General features: G+C 38.7%; 1 protein-coding gene across 1 annotated transcript in view; it reads right to left on the minus strand.

Annotated features, from left to right (window-relative positions):
* MAP3K14 (mitogen-activated protein kinase kinase kinase 14) overlaps positions 1-10,818 on the minus strand; it is a 50,012-nt gene extending 39,194 nt beyond the window's left edge. The window contains exon 1 of the mRNA XM_044671711.1: positions 10,361-10,818. The gene's annotated coding sequence lies outside the window, so the exon portion shown is untranslated. The remainder of the gene's footprint in view (positions 1-10,360) is intronic.
* Between the last annotated feature and the right edge of the window lie 4,597 nt (positions 10,819-15,415).

A 15,415-nucleotide genomic window follows, 5' to 3' on the forward strand; every position in this document is an offset into this window, starting at 1 on the left:
TGGAAAAGCACTTGAGCTAAGGTGGCCAGACTGGAAGCTATTGTAACCGCCTCAGTGAGGGTGAAGAGAACCTAAGCAAGGGTGTCAGCAGTATGAATGGAGAGGACACCTTCAATAGAGATGATGCTGTGGAGATATGGAAACTGACTGGATATATATGGGGTGAGAGAAAATAAAGCATCAAGGATGTCACCTAGGCTAAGGCTGCCTGATTTGAAAGATGGTGGTTCTCAGGAGGGAAGGGAGGCGAGTCTGGGAGAGAGAAAGAAAATGTATTTGAGGAGCTGCTGGACAATTCAGTTTGTCCAATAGGCAATTGGTGGTGTGGACTTAGAGCTCAGGAGAGGGCTGGACATATAGTTATGGGAATCATTTATACAAGGGTAGTAAGGTAACCCATAGAGACAGAGGATAGAGAAAACAGAAGAGGGTTCAAGACAGAGCCTTGGGGATCACTCACAATTTGTGGGTATAAAATGAATTATGAGTCAGCAAAGGAGCCTGAGAATAAGCAGTCAGTCAGCTATGTAGGAGGAGAATCAAGAGAAAGCAGTGTCCTGAAATCATTTCGAGGTGAGAGTATCCAGGAGTTGAGGGTGGCCAACACTGTCAAATGCCGATGAAAGGTTAGGGAGGATGAGATTTGAGATCAGGGAATTTGATTTGGTGGTTAGGAGATCTCTAGTACTTAAGAGAAAGAACAACTTTAGTTGAGTGATGAGGTCAAAAGCAAGATGGGTTAAGAAGAGAGTTGAAAGGAAGTTGAGGCACCGATGGTGGATTTTTTAAAAAGAAGTTTGACTGAGAAAAGAAGGAGATATAGAATAATAACATGGATGCTAAGACCCTCTAAAGGCTTTTTGAGGATAAGGGAGGTATTGGACATGTTTGTTGATCTAGGCAAGGACCAGGAGACAAGAGAGATTGAAGATCAGAGAAAGGGGAAATGATAGTTGGCTTAACTGATTGGAGAGACAGTAAGGGATGGGGTCAAAATGCATGTAATGGGTTGGCCTTGGTGAGGAGCAGGGTTACCTCTTCATCAGAAATTATGAAAGAGATATAAGATCAGAAGTGTGTTCAGCATTTCTTTGCATCTACTTAGCTCTGTGACTTTAATTCTTTCTCTCAGCACAAGACTAGTCAAATTCTATCAGCCCCAACTGTTTGGTAGTAGCTTCAGGTGGCCCAATTCACCAAAATATTATCCCATCCCCAAATCCTCCCATTTCCTCATCCCAAGAATCATTATCAATCACACTATAGACTTAGGTCTGGTTCAGCCCTCACTTCCTCAAGAGCTTTTCAGCAGTTCCCGTGATTACAACACATTAGAGACAAAAGCTTGGCCTAGAAAAAGGAAACTTTGGCAGGAAAGTGGGTGGTTGAACACAGATACAATAGCACTCAGCACTCAAAAGGGGCCTATATCCAAAGATTACATTATTTTGCAAACAAGCAAGAATCTTCTTTACAAAAAGGGAGACTTTAATCAGTCACCCAGTTGACTAGCTTCTGGTTGAAGAAGGAGTCAGACTCCAGACTCCTTTTACTGAGGGCTAAGCATCAGGTAACACTCTCCTGGCCCCCTCCCACTTCATTAGGGAGTAAGGTCAGGAATTCTGCCTCTTAGTGGTTGGTGGATTTATACCTTAGGGAAGAGGAATCATTTAACAGGTATTTACCGAATGCCTTCTCTGGGTAAGGCACAGTATTGGGTACTCTTAAGAGAGAGACTTAAAAAGATCATAGTCATTGCTTTAGAATAAACTTTAAAGGTCATCAAATCCTATTCCTTCATTTTGCAGACACCAAAACTGAAGCCAAGAGATATTAATTGATTTGTCTGGGGTCATACATTGGGGCAGCTAGGTAGCATAGTGGATAGAGCACCAGGCCTGGAGTCAGGAAGACCTGAGTTCAAATTCGACACCAGGTACTTATTAGCTATGTGACCCTAGACAGGTCACTTAATCATGTTGGCTTTAGTTTTCTCATCTATCAAATGAATTGGTGAAGAAAATGGCAAATCACTCCAGTGTCTTGGCCAAGAAAACCCCAAATGGGGTCACAAAGAGTTGGACACAACTGAAAAACAACTGTCACACAGCTAGGAAGTGTCTGGGACAATAATAGAACCTCAGATGTTCTTGACTGAAAACTTCTATCCACTAAAGTACTTCTCTAAGATGTCAGCAACCTTTGAGACTTCTGTGTAATACTGTCCAATTTTATATTTTCTTATCAAGCTTGTCTTTATTGTAGTTATAGGGACCTGATGGTACAATAGGGGTCAAATAAAGAGTCTTTGGTTTGCTTTCGGTGTCTAGAACAGCTGTTGCACAGACTCCACCCTTTATTAACAGAGCTCTGGAGAAGGCTGTTGGTAATTTAGTTCAGGATGAGCAAAGTGATATGGTGGGAGCAGCCATCTAAAAATAAACAAAAGATACCAGCTTTAGAAGACAGTGGATTCTAACCTTTCTAGGCCTTGATTTTTATCTTTAAAATTAGATCATGTAGATGACAATATTTCTAGAAAGAAAAATTGAAAACATGTTAGGTTTAAGATTAGAAGCTTTTGATTCAAATCCAGAGCCAGTCATTTAATCCCCATGTAAATCTTGAGCAAATTATTTAAACTCTGTGAGCCTTAGTTTCCTTGTCTACAAATTGAGATTAAGATTAGATGACTTCTAGCATCTCTTCTAAATCTGTTTTTATGTACCTTTGAATAAAATATACTTTTAATAGCCAAGGACAGGTGGCATAGAGGATAGAGAGCCAGGCATGGACCTGAGTTTAAATTTGGCCTTTGATACTGCCTAGCTATGTGAACCTGGGCAAGTCACTTAACCCTTGCCATTTTGTTTTAGGGTTATTACTCAGATAGAAAATAAAGGTTTAAAAAATAACAAAATCTGAAACACAAAAGATTTTGGAAAAGGATAGAAAATCTCAGAAGATATTACTGTAATTTTGTCTTTTTATGGAAGTTATGTTTTTGTATATGATTTCAGTTCTCATTTTACTTGTGTGCTTATGGTTACATTTATAATAAAATATTTTTAAAAATTTAGCCCCATGTGCTCTGAACTAGGGCAGCTAGGTGGCACAGTGGACTGGAGTAAGGAAGATTCTTTTTTTTCTTTAACAGGAAGACTCTTCTTCAGGAGTTTAAATCCAGATCCAGACACATACTAGCTATGCGATCCTGGGCTAATAACTTAACTCTGTTTGCTTCAGTCCTTATCTATAAAATGAACTGGAGAAGAAAATGGCAAACCACTCTAGTTTCTTTGTCAGAAAAACCCCAAATGGGGTCATTAAGAACTGGACATGACTGAAAATGACATAATAAGCCCTGACTTAGAAGCATGATATTTTTCAGTATGATGTTTGACTATATTGATAACTATACTGCATTAAAGAAATAAGGCTTGCCTCAAACTTGAAAATTCAAACTTGAAAGTTATTAACAATAACTTGTGTTGTAGTGGATAGAGGATAGGCTAAGAGCAAGAAGACTTGGATTCAAATCCTGCCTCTTACACATACTGACTGGCTAATTTTAAGCAAGTCACTTAACCTATGAATGTTCCCAGGCATTGAGATCTCTTCTAAGATTTGTACAATAGAGGGAGTTTCCTTACCACTGTTCCCTAAACCAGTAAATCACTTTATCTTTCTTCTTTCCCATGGTATCAAATAAGTCTTTAGTGATGGTATATATAACTCTTAAATTTTAATGAACCATTCACTCTGGAGGCATCAACAGAAACAGGTTTGATTTATTAAGCAGAAGATCTGAACTAAACTATTATTCTAGACTCTGGATTTGAGCACTTCAGGGAAGACAAATCCAACAAAACAAATAAAGCTTTACTGTTTGTATAGGGTTTTACAGTTTACAAATCACTTTCATATAGATTACCTCATTTTGAGTCTTTAAAATAGCTCTCTTAGGAAGGTAATACAAATATTACTATGCCCATCTGAAAGATGAGGAAATAGTTGTTAAGCGGTATAGAGAGATTAAGGGACTTCCTTAAAGTCTCTTGGCTACTTGGGAGGTGAGACTGGAAAAATGGTTTTCGAATTTCTCATATAGTAGAAAAAAATATACCAAACTACCTCTTAACAAAATCTTGACTAACAAAACCTGGCATGAGTTAACTAGGATAGAAGTCTAGCTCAGGAGTTCCCCCTGCTGCTTCCTTTCCCACAAAATGACAGTTAAGTCAGTTTAGCAATTAGGGCAATAAATTTGATATTCCAAAGCCTTCTGGAGTCAAGTCTAAATTCAGCCCTTTCCTTTATCAAAGTTATCTATATCCAGCCTCCTGTTCCACTAGGGAAAAGAGTTAAAAAAAAAAAAAAACAAAACAAAACAAAAAAAAAACCAGAAAACAGCTTTCCAAGATCTGTCAAACAAAGGCTGTTTGCTCCAGGGGGTTTTCCCAGCTCCCTTGGGCCAAAGCTCTCCTCCAGCCTCAGAACATGATCACCTGCAGGCTGGCCCCTTTTCACCTTCAAGGTGGCCTTATTTAAGAGGGAGGATAAGGGTGGATAAGGGTCCCCAAACTTCAATACACTGTGCTTAAAAAGCCATCTCTTATAGGGCAAGTATATATACCCAAGTGCTAATATTTCCTTCCTTACACCTTGCTCCCAAAGCAGGAATGTGTAGTCCCAGGCACAAAGCCCGACTCAGTAACAAACAAGGGCTGCTCAGCCTTCCTTTGCAACCAGGCTGGGGAAAGCAGCGTGTCACCTACACCCCTGCAGAGATGACTCACCTTCCAGAGAAAGTAATATGCTCACCTAAGCAAAGATGCCTGGAATATGACTAAGGCTTCTATCAAGTTCAGTCTGTGAAATAAATCAGATCTTTGGCTGAGTGCAAGTTCACTCTACATATTACCTAAATCTCACAGTCAAGTCTGGGAGCTCTAGCTCCTGAGGCAAAAGTTTCATTTTCAACTGAACTGAGTCCAACATAGAACTCGACATCCGGTGATCTATTTTTTCTAAAAACTAGGTTCACTTTAGAAATGACTCTCAGTTATCAATAAAGTCTCCCCAACAAAAAACAAAATCTTATTTGATGGGAACATTGGTTGGGGTAAAGCCCAGTATTTTTGTAATGTAGTTTTAAAAAGGAACATTTAAAACTAATCCAAAACTGAGATAATTTTTCTTTAAAGGGAAGTATGTACTGTGTCCTTCCATCACCATCTGTAGGATTTCAAAGATTTTGAGCTGGAAGAGACCTACTACTAAGGTTCTTAAGAGTCCTTTCCCTTCTAACCCTAGCTGCCTTCAAGGTAAGATCTAATATAGGTCATTTACACCTCTGTAGCCTTCAAACTCAAAACCAGGGATAAGTTAACTTTTATCTTAAAAAAAAAAAGTTAATAATCTGGGGGAAAAAAACAAGCATTTTTTTCTGACTTGCAAAATAAGGGAGGCAAAGTCCTATTATTCTGCCAACACATACACATTATTTTTCCTTTTATTCAGGCTCAAGTATGAAGATACAACTATTCATTATCTTTTATCAGGTGGGTAATCAATTTCCTCATCTGTAAAAGGAGGAGATTGGACTAGACTGAGGCTTTCCAAGGTCCTTTACTTCTCTAAATCCTATTATCTTATTTCCTAACACTAATGAGAAGCAAATGAATCAGTTCATGTGAAAGTGTTTTGTGGCTATTCAAATATAAGGTGGTGAGTATTTCTAACCTTCCATCCTGATGTTCCAGGTAAATATTCTGCTTTAGTAAATATCCAGATTGATAGGTTGAGAGAAATCTGTCTTATACTATGCACAGATTAGTAGAAAAAAACACTGAATTGGGAACCCGGAAATGTGGGTTCTAATTCTGGCTATGCTACTAACTTCCCATGTGACCTTGTCCAAATTACTTAGATCTTCTGTTCCTCATTTTTTTTTTCTATCTGCAAAACAAAGGAAAATCCTTATCCTTTCTTTCAAAAAGCTACCATGGCAGCCTCAAATTGGAAACTAAGGGGTTGTCCTCATTTTGGGGAATGGTTAAACAAATCATGGTATATGAGAGTGATAGAATATTATTGTGTCATAAATTATGAAGTGGTCAAGTTTCAAAAGAAGTTAGGAAGGTCTTTATGAACTGACAATGAAGTAAACACACTTAGAAGAAAACTTTATACAAGGATAATATTATAGAGAAAAACAACTTTGAGAGACTTTAGGACTCTGATCAGTGCAATAAAAAACTAAGAATCCCAAAGGATGAAAATGAAAACATGCCACTTACCTCCTGATAGAGAGGAGGGAAACTTAGAAATGAAGAAAAAGACATATATTTTTGAACATGGATAATGTGGGAATTCGTTTTGCCAGCCTATGTAGATATGCATTTTTTTTTTTTTTTTTTGCTCATTGGGGTAGAGGGATAGTAGGAAAGACATATTAATTGAAAAATGCTCCTTTCTTGGGGGCAGCTGGGTAAGTGGATTGAGAGCCAGGCCTAGAGATGGGAGGTCCTAGGTTCAAATCTGGCTTCAGACACTTCCTAGCTATGTGATCCTGAGCAAGTCACTTGACCTCCATTGCCTAGCCCTTATTGCTCTTCTGCCTTGGAACCATACTATTGATTCTAAGATGGAAGGTAAGGATTTAAATTTAAAAAAAAAAAAAAAAAGAAAAGAAAAAGAAAAATACTACTTTCTTGAAAAAGAAAAATAATAGGCTACCATCAAAATTCGTGATATAAATGTGAATTGTCTTAGCTCTTTTAATGCTGTATAATTTTATGATATTATTTTTGTTAGAGGATAAGGAAGTCAAAAGAAGAGGGAAAAAAAGGTGAATTATAAAAATGTTGGCAGCACTGAAAGGGACATGTTTAAAACCTTCTAGTACAACTCCCTTATACTACAAGTGAGGAAAAATACTCTGAACTAGAGAGAATAGAATGAAGAAAAATAAAGAACATAAAATATTTTTCTTAGAATTAACAAGAGAAATTTAAAACAGAGCTCATGGAAACCCAGCTCAACTGAAATTTTCTTTCCACAATTTGGTAATCTGGTTTACCATTTTCTGAACTATTAGTTTCAAATTTTTGATCATTGTTTTTAAGTAAATTCAAGCCTTTCACAAGAGTATTATTTTAAATAATCATCCAAATACACAGGGATACCTCCATCCCACCTTAGCTCATATGGACACAAAGGGCTAACTAACTTTTCTTGAGAATTCCCAGGCCCACTGTCATGTACTTAAAAAAACATATACCCTATCAATTTCACACTGCTACCATCGAAAGTGCCCATAATGCTCAGATGTTTTCAGTTTAACTGAAATATTAAAATGAAGCAAACAGGAAGCATCAGAAACAACTGCGGTAGTGACTTATTAATCATGAAAGCAGAATTTTAGTTGCATTTTAACCTTTTGCTAGGAAAAATAAATTAGCTTTCAAACGATAGAGCAATTGTTAGGCAAATGCTGCCTAGATATTCATCTAAATGATTAAATGAATTTAAGACTTTATTTATATATGAATTTGGATTAAAAAAGCCAAGATTTTTCCTCAAAGAAACAGGTCAACTTCATCAAAGCAAGTGGGCCAGCTACAAAGATCTATTAAAAGTGAACATGCCACTTTGAAACAGGAAAAAAAAAGGAAATTTAAAGTAACTTTACAAATCAAAGGGATAGAACCCACCATACCTATACCATGATCAAACAAAACTACCCCTCAATGAAGTCCCACAATTCCTTTAGTTCAATCAGAATATGAGAAAAAAAGTATGGTTCTGTTCAACAAGGCAATTTCATCACTCATCTAAAACTAGAGTTAGCAAGAGCCAGGGAACTAATGAGGACCGAATCTCTTCTCAGTAACAAATGACACACACCACTCCAGGCAGTTCACAAAACAGCTTCTCAAATAAGACTCAAAATGAGGAACCAAACCCCATCTGGTGAAGAGAACAGTCCCAACCAAACATTTTTATTAACATGAAGGCTAATTTGGCAGGTCTGGGGCTCTGTGATGACACTGTACACTTTACCTTTTTAATGGAGGATTGCAAAATCCTTCAAAATTGCTCCTTACAAATAAAAAAAAAAATGCACCTTACAAACTAAAAACCTACTCAGTGTGCCCAAGAGCAGAGATCCCAATTCTTTTTGACAAAAGCAACACTTCCTGAAAGTGTAACCTAATGTACTTATATTTAAATTTTAAAGAACACTTATTTTATTAAAATTTTTTTAAAACCCTTATCTTCTGCCTTAGAATCAATACTGCATATTAGTTCCAGGCAGAAGAGCAATAAGGGCTAGGCAATGGGGATTAAGTGACTTGTCCAGGGTCATAGCCAAGAATTATCTGAGGCCAAATTTGAACCTAAGACCTCCTATCTCTAGATCTAGCTCTCTAATCCACTGAGCCACTTAAAGTATACTTATTTTAAAAATGAAAATTACAAGGCAGTTAGGTGGCCTCAATGGTTAGAGAGCCAGGTCTAGAGATAGGTAACTTCCTGTGTGACCCTGAACAAGTCTCCAATTGTTTAGGCTTTACTGTTCTTATGCCTTGGAACTGATCTAAGGCATACAGAGTTTAAAAAATAAACTAAAATTCATTTTGTTTTGAAACATCTTCAAGAATTGTCCCCTGTGAGAAAAAAATCATATGAGTTGATCAATACATTACAGTAGGGAGATCTTAATCTGAGATCTGTGAACTTGTTTTTAAAAATATTTTAAAAGTTATATTTTAGCATAATTAGTTTCCTTTGTAATTCTGTTTATTTTATTTTATACATTTATAAACATTATTCTGAGAGGGATCCATAGGTTTCACCAGGCTGCTCAAAGGGTTCCATGACACAAAAATAATCCATAAATTGGAATTTGCTGAACTAAAGTCAGTTCAAAAACAAATCAGACTATAAGATTGCTGGGAGGAAAACACTACTTACAATAATTCCATTCCTTACTTAATGACTAAGTTGACTGACAGTGTACTAAATGTTGAGTTTAATGTTAAGACTGTCCATTTCTAAATCAAATATTTCTTCTTCCAAGACTGTGGTCTAGTAAAGAGACCTGTACTCTTGAATCTTATCTCAACCACAAATAGGCTGTGTCAGTTTAGGCAAGTTCAGTTTTCTTTCTTTTACAAGTCTTATTCTCCTTGTAAAGGAGTTAAGACAAAATTGTATGTAAAGACAAGATTGATATGAAAGACTTGGAAAAGCTCATTTCAACATATATAATTATACAGGGTGCAATATAAGCTTTTTGAGGGCAGAGGCCACTATCTTTATTTTTGGATAGCACTAGCACAATTCCTTGTGACAAGTGATTGACTTAATGCTTATTGAATTAAACTGCAAAACACTTTGCAGGTTTGTGCCACCTAAAAATAAAATATAATAAAGACATAATATGATAAAAATGAAAATAAATTCCCTTGCCCTTAAGAATAGAGTATATAGTAATGTACATTATAATAGAGCAAGTGAAATAATGCACAGATTCAAATGTAAAGTATTACCTTCTTCAAGTTTTCCTGAAAGACCCATTCTAGACAAGAAATGGTGAATATCTCTTCTGAAATAATCATTTAACTGACAAGTCTAGATGGCTCCATGAGGCCCCTATCGCTACCATGTTAAATTTTATTTGCATTTACTTGAGTTATTAAATCATCAGGATGCTTTACAAGTTATCTAGATCTTTGTATCCCTGGGGCCTATCCTAGTGTCTAACCCTTAGTAGGAACACTTGTTTAATAGAATTGAATTCTTTGTTTGCATTTAAACAAGAAATATGTTATCATTTTGATAGTTCTTACTTCTTTTCCTTCCCTCCATTTGTTTCCTCCCTTTTTATTCCTTTGCCTAACACGGGCTGAGAAGTATTTTTTTAACCACCATTGGGGTTCTCAAATTTTGGTGCAACAGGGATGCCTAGCCGGCCAGGAATCTCTGCACTGGGACAAGAGAACGGTGTCCCTAACTTGCTATATAAATACTGTAGGCGCCCCACTCGATTTAGGAATTGTGAGAGGAATACACCCCTCCTAATTCCAAGACGCTAAGGGAATCCTTCTAGCATACCGTAGGGAGATCCTCGACTGGGAAGAAAGATGAAGAATCCGCAAAACTTTGCTAAGGGGGCTTTTGAGGCTTCAGCACCAGAGATCTTGGATGGATGATGCTGCTGGAGGGAGGATGCTGGGGGGAGTGACACGCATGGGGTTTTAGCCGGGAACGTTTCTTCCAGGGCCAAGGACTGTCAGGGTTGGAAGATGGACTTTTGGATAGTCTCGATTTACGAAGGTAGGTGACTTACCGGGCGGCTCTCCGTGGCTAAGGGTACTTGCTCCCAGCTAAGTCGAGGGGCGGCAGCGCCAGGTTCTAAGTGGGGCTAAGGTACTTCTGCGGGGTCCCGGCTCAGAGAAGCCGAGTTGCCATCCAGGGAGGCCCAGGAGGTGGGGATGTGGCCCCAGGCTGAGAAAGGCAGGTCCCCCCAAATGTAGACCCCTGGGCTGTGGGACGGCCGACGGGCTGGGGCACGGGTGTCTGGGCGTGGGGCAGGCAGCCAGGAGGGCCTCGCCGCCTAGGATCCTGAGGAGGGCCCGGGGCTCCGGTGGAGATCCGCACCCCGACACCGAGGGGGCACAACCCTCACTGCCCTGAAGTCGGCGCGCCAGCCTGCCTGCCTACCTACCGGCCCCAAACGCCAGATCCCCTAGCCGCCGAGCGCCGCGTTCTCGTCTTCTTCCGCCGCAGCCACCACTGCTCGGCTCCGATGCCCTCTTGGCTCTTGACGGCTCTGGGCACTCGCCCGGCCCCGCCCCCAGGCTCCAACCTCTGCCTCGGGCCCCGCCTTTCCACCCACGCTCGCAGCCGAGCTTGCTTCAACTTTCGGGGCGGAGCCCTCAGCCAACCCAACCCTCCGAGGAGAGTCCATTCACCCGCCCCCTCCGAGTCACTCCGCCTCCTGAGAGCGATGATTGGTGAGAACATGTCCTATCAGAAATGGGCGTTATTTCCGGACAGCGCTTGCCGAGGTCGAGAGATCCAGAGCCAGACTGGAAGAGGTGGCGGTGTCGGCCGCAAGAGCTGCAGCCAGCGGGGGGGTGAGGGGGGGTGGGGTGGGGGCTGGGGCAGCGGCAATGGTTAGGAACTACACATGCGCCAATTTTTACCGGATGCTTCCTGGAGGTTACGGGAAGGAAGAGTGACCGTGCGCATGCGTGGGCTATGGTTGCCTTGGAAACGAATCGTTCCCGAGGAGCTGGTAGCTGCCTTTCTTACAGTTTCTTCCAAACCCCTGGAGGCTGGTCTGTTTAATAGAAAACTTGCTGGATTTGCCTTCCGGGAAATAGGATCCAAATCACAATTAGGCTACGTGATCTTGCACAAATCATTTTAACCGCTCATAAGGTCAGAGATTTAGAGCTGAAAAGGGACCATTTAGTCCAAAGTCCTCATTTTAAAAGATGAGACTTCGAGGTCAAGAGAGATTATGTGGCTTGTTAAAGGTCAAAGAATCGACAAAAGTCAAAGACAGAATTCGAACCCAGCTCTTCCTAACCCCAAAGGCCAGCTTACCATCCACTTATGGTGCTTCTCAGGCAAGTAGTAGAAGACACTTTAAATGCTTTTTGAGGCAGCAACGTGGTGCAGTAGACCTCGAGTAAGAAAGACTGGTTCAAATCTAGTCTCAGACACTGCCTGGCTTACAGTCAATCTCGGTTTTCCTCAGGTGTAAAGTGGGGATACATAATAGCACTTACCTCTCAGGGTTGTTGCAAGGTTCAAATGAGATAGCATTTCTCAAAACTCTTAAGATTACTTTATAAGTGCTAGCTATTATTATTTAGTTTTATATCAATGTAAGCCATTTTATTATGCCCCAAGAAAAACAGCACCCCTACTAAGTAAAACCTGGTGATTTTGGTCACAAGCAAGACCTGCTGATATAATGGGGATGGCTCATTCTAACAACTGGAGAATAATAATGATAATTCACATTTGAACTTAGAGTGGTTGATATCTGGCTTTGGAGTCAGGAAGACTTAGGGTCAGGATCTGCCTCTAAAATGCAGGCTATGTGACCTTGGATAAGTCACTTAATCTCTTAAGGGCCTCAAGCAACTTTCTAAGATATTGTTCATCAGTGGTCAATCTGCATTGGTAGAGGGAATTTCCTCACATGAATGAAATCATAAATCTAGATAAAAAACTAACTCATATTTATATAGCACTTTAGACTTACTGTGTAATACAGTGAAAAGACTGCTCTTCTCTGGAGCTAAGTCTACTCATCTGCAGAATGAAGACATTAGATAATCTCTAAGGGCTTTTCCTGTTCAAAATGTATGAACCCATGACAGAACCTCTCTAACATTTTCCATTCCAGGCTCTCTATTTTCATTGCTACCATTCTAGATTCTTATTATCATCTACCAGAACTATTAACACTGGTTCCTACCAGATAGGGCAGCCTCTCCCTTCTCCCTTCTGATCTGTTCTTCAAATACCAGAATACACTTTCTTATATATAGAGAGAGATCTGCTAATGTCATTTCCTTTCTTGAAAATTTCCCCTGGGTTCTTAAGTAAGTTCAAAATCCTTTGCCCAACATTCAAGGTCCCCTGTAACTGAACACTATTGTATGTTTCTAGTCTTACCTCTTCTCATCCAAGTACAATACAGATAAATACTCTGACATTACTTAGACTTTCTCCTACCTTCAAAATATCTCCCTCCTCAGAACTTGCTGAATTTCTACCTAGCTACCCTTTTGTTCAGTTGTTTTCAGTCATGAATGACTGACTCTTCAAGACCCCGTTTGGGATTTTCTTGGTAAAGATACTGGAGTGGTTTGTTGTTTCCTTTTCCAAATCATTTCTTCCAGAGGAAGAAACTGAAGCAGACAAGGTTAAGTGACTTGTCTAGAGTCACACAGCTATTAAGTGTCTGAGGCCAGATTTGAGCTCAGATCTCTCTGACTCCTGACCTCTACTGTATCCACTAAAACTTGACAAATAACACTTCCTCAAAGAATCACAGGTCCTGACAGAAGAGATTTCAGAGGTCATTTTGACATCAACCAGACTCTGCTGGAAGTCTTTGTATCATCCTATCTTATATGCAGCCTATTTCACTTTTGGACAGATCTAATTGTGATTAATAGATATTTGTGAATTAAACAAGAAATATTATTAAATAAACCAAACAATAAACATTCTTATGAATATTTTACAAATTATATTAAATATACTATTATCTAATTTAATTTAAACAAACCATATATAAATATAACAATATTGATATACTATACAATGTATTATGATATAGAATATAAATTATATTGAATAAAATTATTTAAGTACTATAATAAATATTATTTTAAAAGTTAAATAACTGCAGAGTTTAAATCTGCTTTTCAACAATTTCCACCTATTCCTTCTAGTTCTGCCCTCTAGGACCAAACAGAACAAATCTAATCTCTCTTCTATATGATAGTCCTTCAAACACTTGAAAACAGCTATCATGTCTTTTTAGTTTTCTTTTCGACAGGCTAATCATCACCAGTTCCTTCAAGTGTTCTTTGTTTTAAAAAATGAAAAAAATCAACCCTTATCTTTGGTCTTAGAATCTATCCAAATATTGGTTTCAAAGGAAAAGAGCAGTAAGGACTAGGCAATTGGTGTTAAGTGACTTTCTCAGGATCACAGAGATAGGAAGTATCTGAATCTATATTTGAACTCAGGTCTTCCCATCTCCAGGACTGGCTCTCTATCCACTGAACCATCTGGCTGCCCCTTCAAATGAATCTTATATGACAAGATCTTTAATTTCCTTTCAGCATTTTACTTGTCCACTTTACAGACTATAATCTTTCACTGTCTTCCTAAAATGTGTTGCCTAGAAATGATCACATTATTCCAGATATGGTCAGATTAGGACTGTCACTTCTGTTTATTTTATTTTTTTAAACCTCACCAAATCAATACTGTGTATTGGTTCCAAGGCAAAAGAGTGGTAATGGGTAGGCAATGGGGGTTAAGGGATTTGCCCAGGGTCACACAGCTAGGAAATGCCTGAGGCCAGATTTGAATCTAGAACTTCCCATACTTCTACCTGGCTCTCAATCTACCGAGTCATCTATCTGCCCCCAGTCACCTTTGTTTTTAACACTGAATTTAGTCCAAAATCTTGGAGAGTTTTATTGGCTACCGTATTTTGTTGTTGACTACTTATAATCCTCTAAAGTCACTCAGATCTTTTTCCTTTTGAAAAATCTGTTTGTTAAACTTTATTTTCAGATTTACATTCTTCTCCCCCCCACTTGAGAAGTCAAAAACCCCAAAATTTCTCTTATAAACATATATAGTTACGCAAAACAAATTCCTGAATTAGCCATGAGGAAGGAAGGAAGGAAGGAAGGAAGGGAGGAAGGAAGGAAGGAAGAAAGGAAGGAAGGAAGGAAGGAAGGAAGAGCCAATCTTTTCTTTGATTCTATCATCTCTCTATACGGACATAGGTAATATTTTTCATTATGGGTCCTCTAGAATTATGATTGGTCATTGAGTTGTTCTAAGAGGTTCTAGGCCTTTCAAAGTTGTTTGTTTTTACAATATTGCTGTTATTGTATAAATTGTATAAATTATTCTCTGGGCTTTGTTTTTCTTATTCTATATCAATCTGTAAAAGTTTTCTCAAATTTCTCTGAAACCATCACCTCTCTCTTCATTATTTATTAAAAACACAACCCAGATATTTTTTCACAGTGTCCAGATTAACTTTCCCCATCTTTTAATTATACATGTGAATTTTTTAAAATTCCAATATAAGATTTTACATTTATTGTTATAGAATTCATTTTATTTGATTTAGACCATCATTTCAGCCTGCTGAGATCTTTTGGATCCTGACTGCCATTTGATATATTCATTACATAAAGGCTTCTTACAGTGGGATACACCATGATATAGGGTTAGGAGTCTAGACTAGAGAGGAAGATATTTTGGACAGACATGGCTTCAGAGACCTCTCCAGTAAAACTGTATAGATGGCTGGCTACTCTACATAGGCTTTTTATCTTTGCTATCTCTAATGAATGGGTCCAGTTGAAACAGGGTGTGGCATTTAGAAAAAAGTGCTAACTGGATCTGGAGTCAGAAAAACTGATTTCTGATGTAGGTTCTACTCTTTCCTACCTGTGTGACATTTCAGTAATTAACTTTCCTTTTCTATGCCTCAGTTTCCTCTTCTGTAAAATGAACCAACTGGACTAGATCATAAAAGGTCTCTTCCAATTTTAAATCCCCGGTGAAGAGAGAGAGAGAGAGAGAGAGAGAGAGAGAGAGAGAGAGAGAGAGAGAGAGAGAG

Source organism: Gracilinanus agilis, chromosome 4 (assembly GCF_016433145.1).
Source record: "Gracilinanus agilis isolate LMUSP501 chromosome 4, AgileGrace, whole genome shotgun sequence".
Lineage (NCBI taxonomy): Eukaryota > Metazoa > Chordata > Mammalia > Didelphimorphia > Didelphidae > Gracilinanus > Gracilinanus agilis.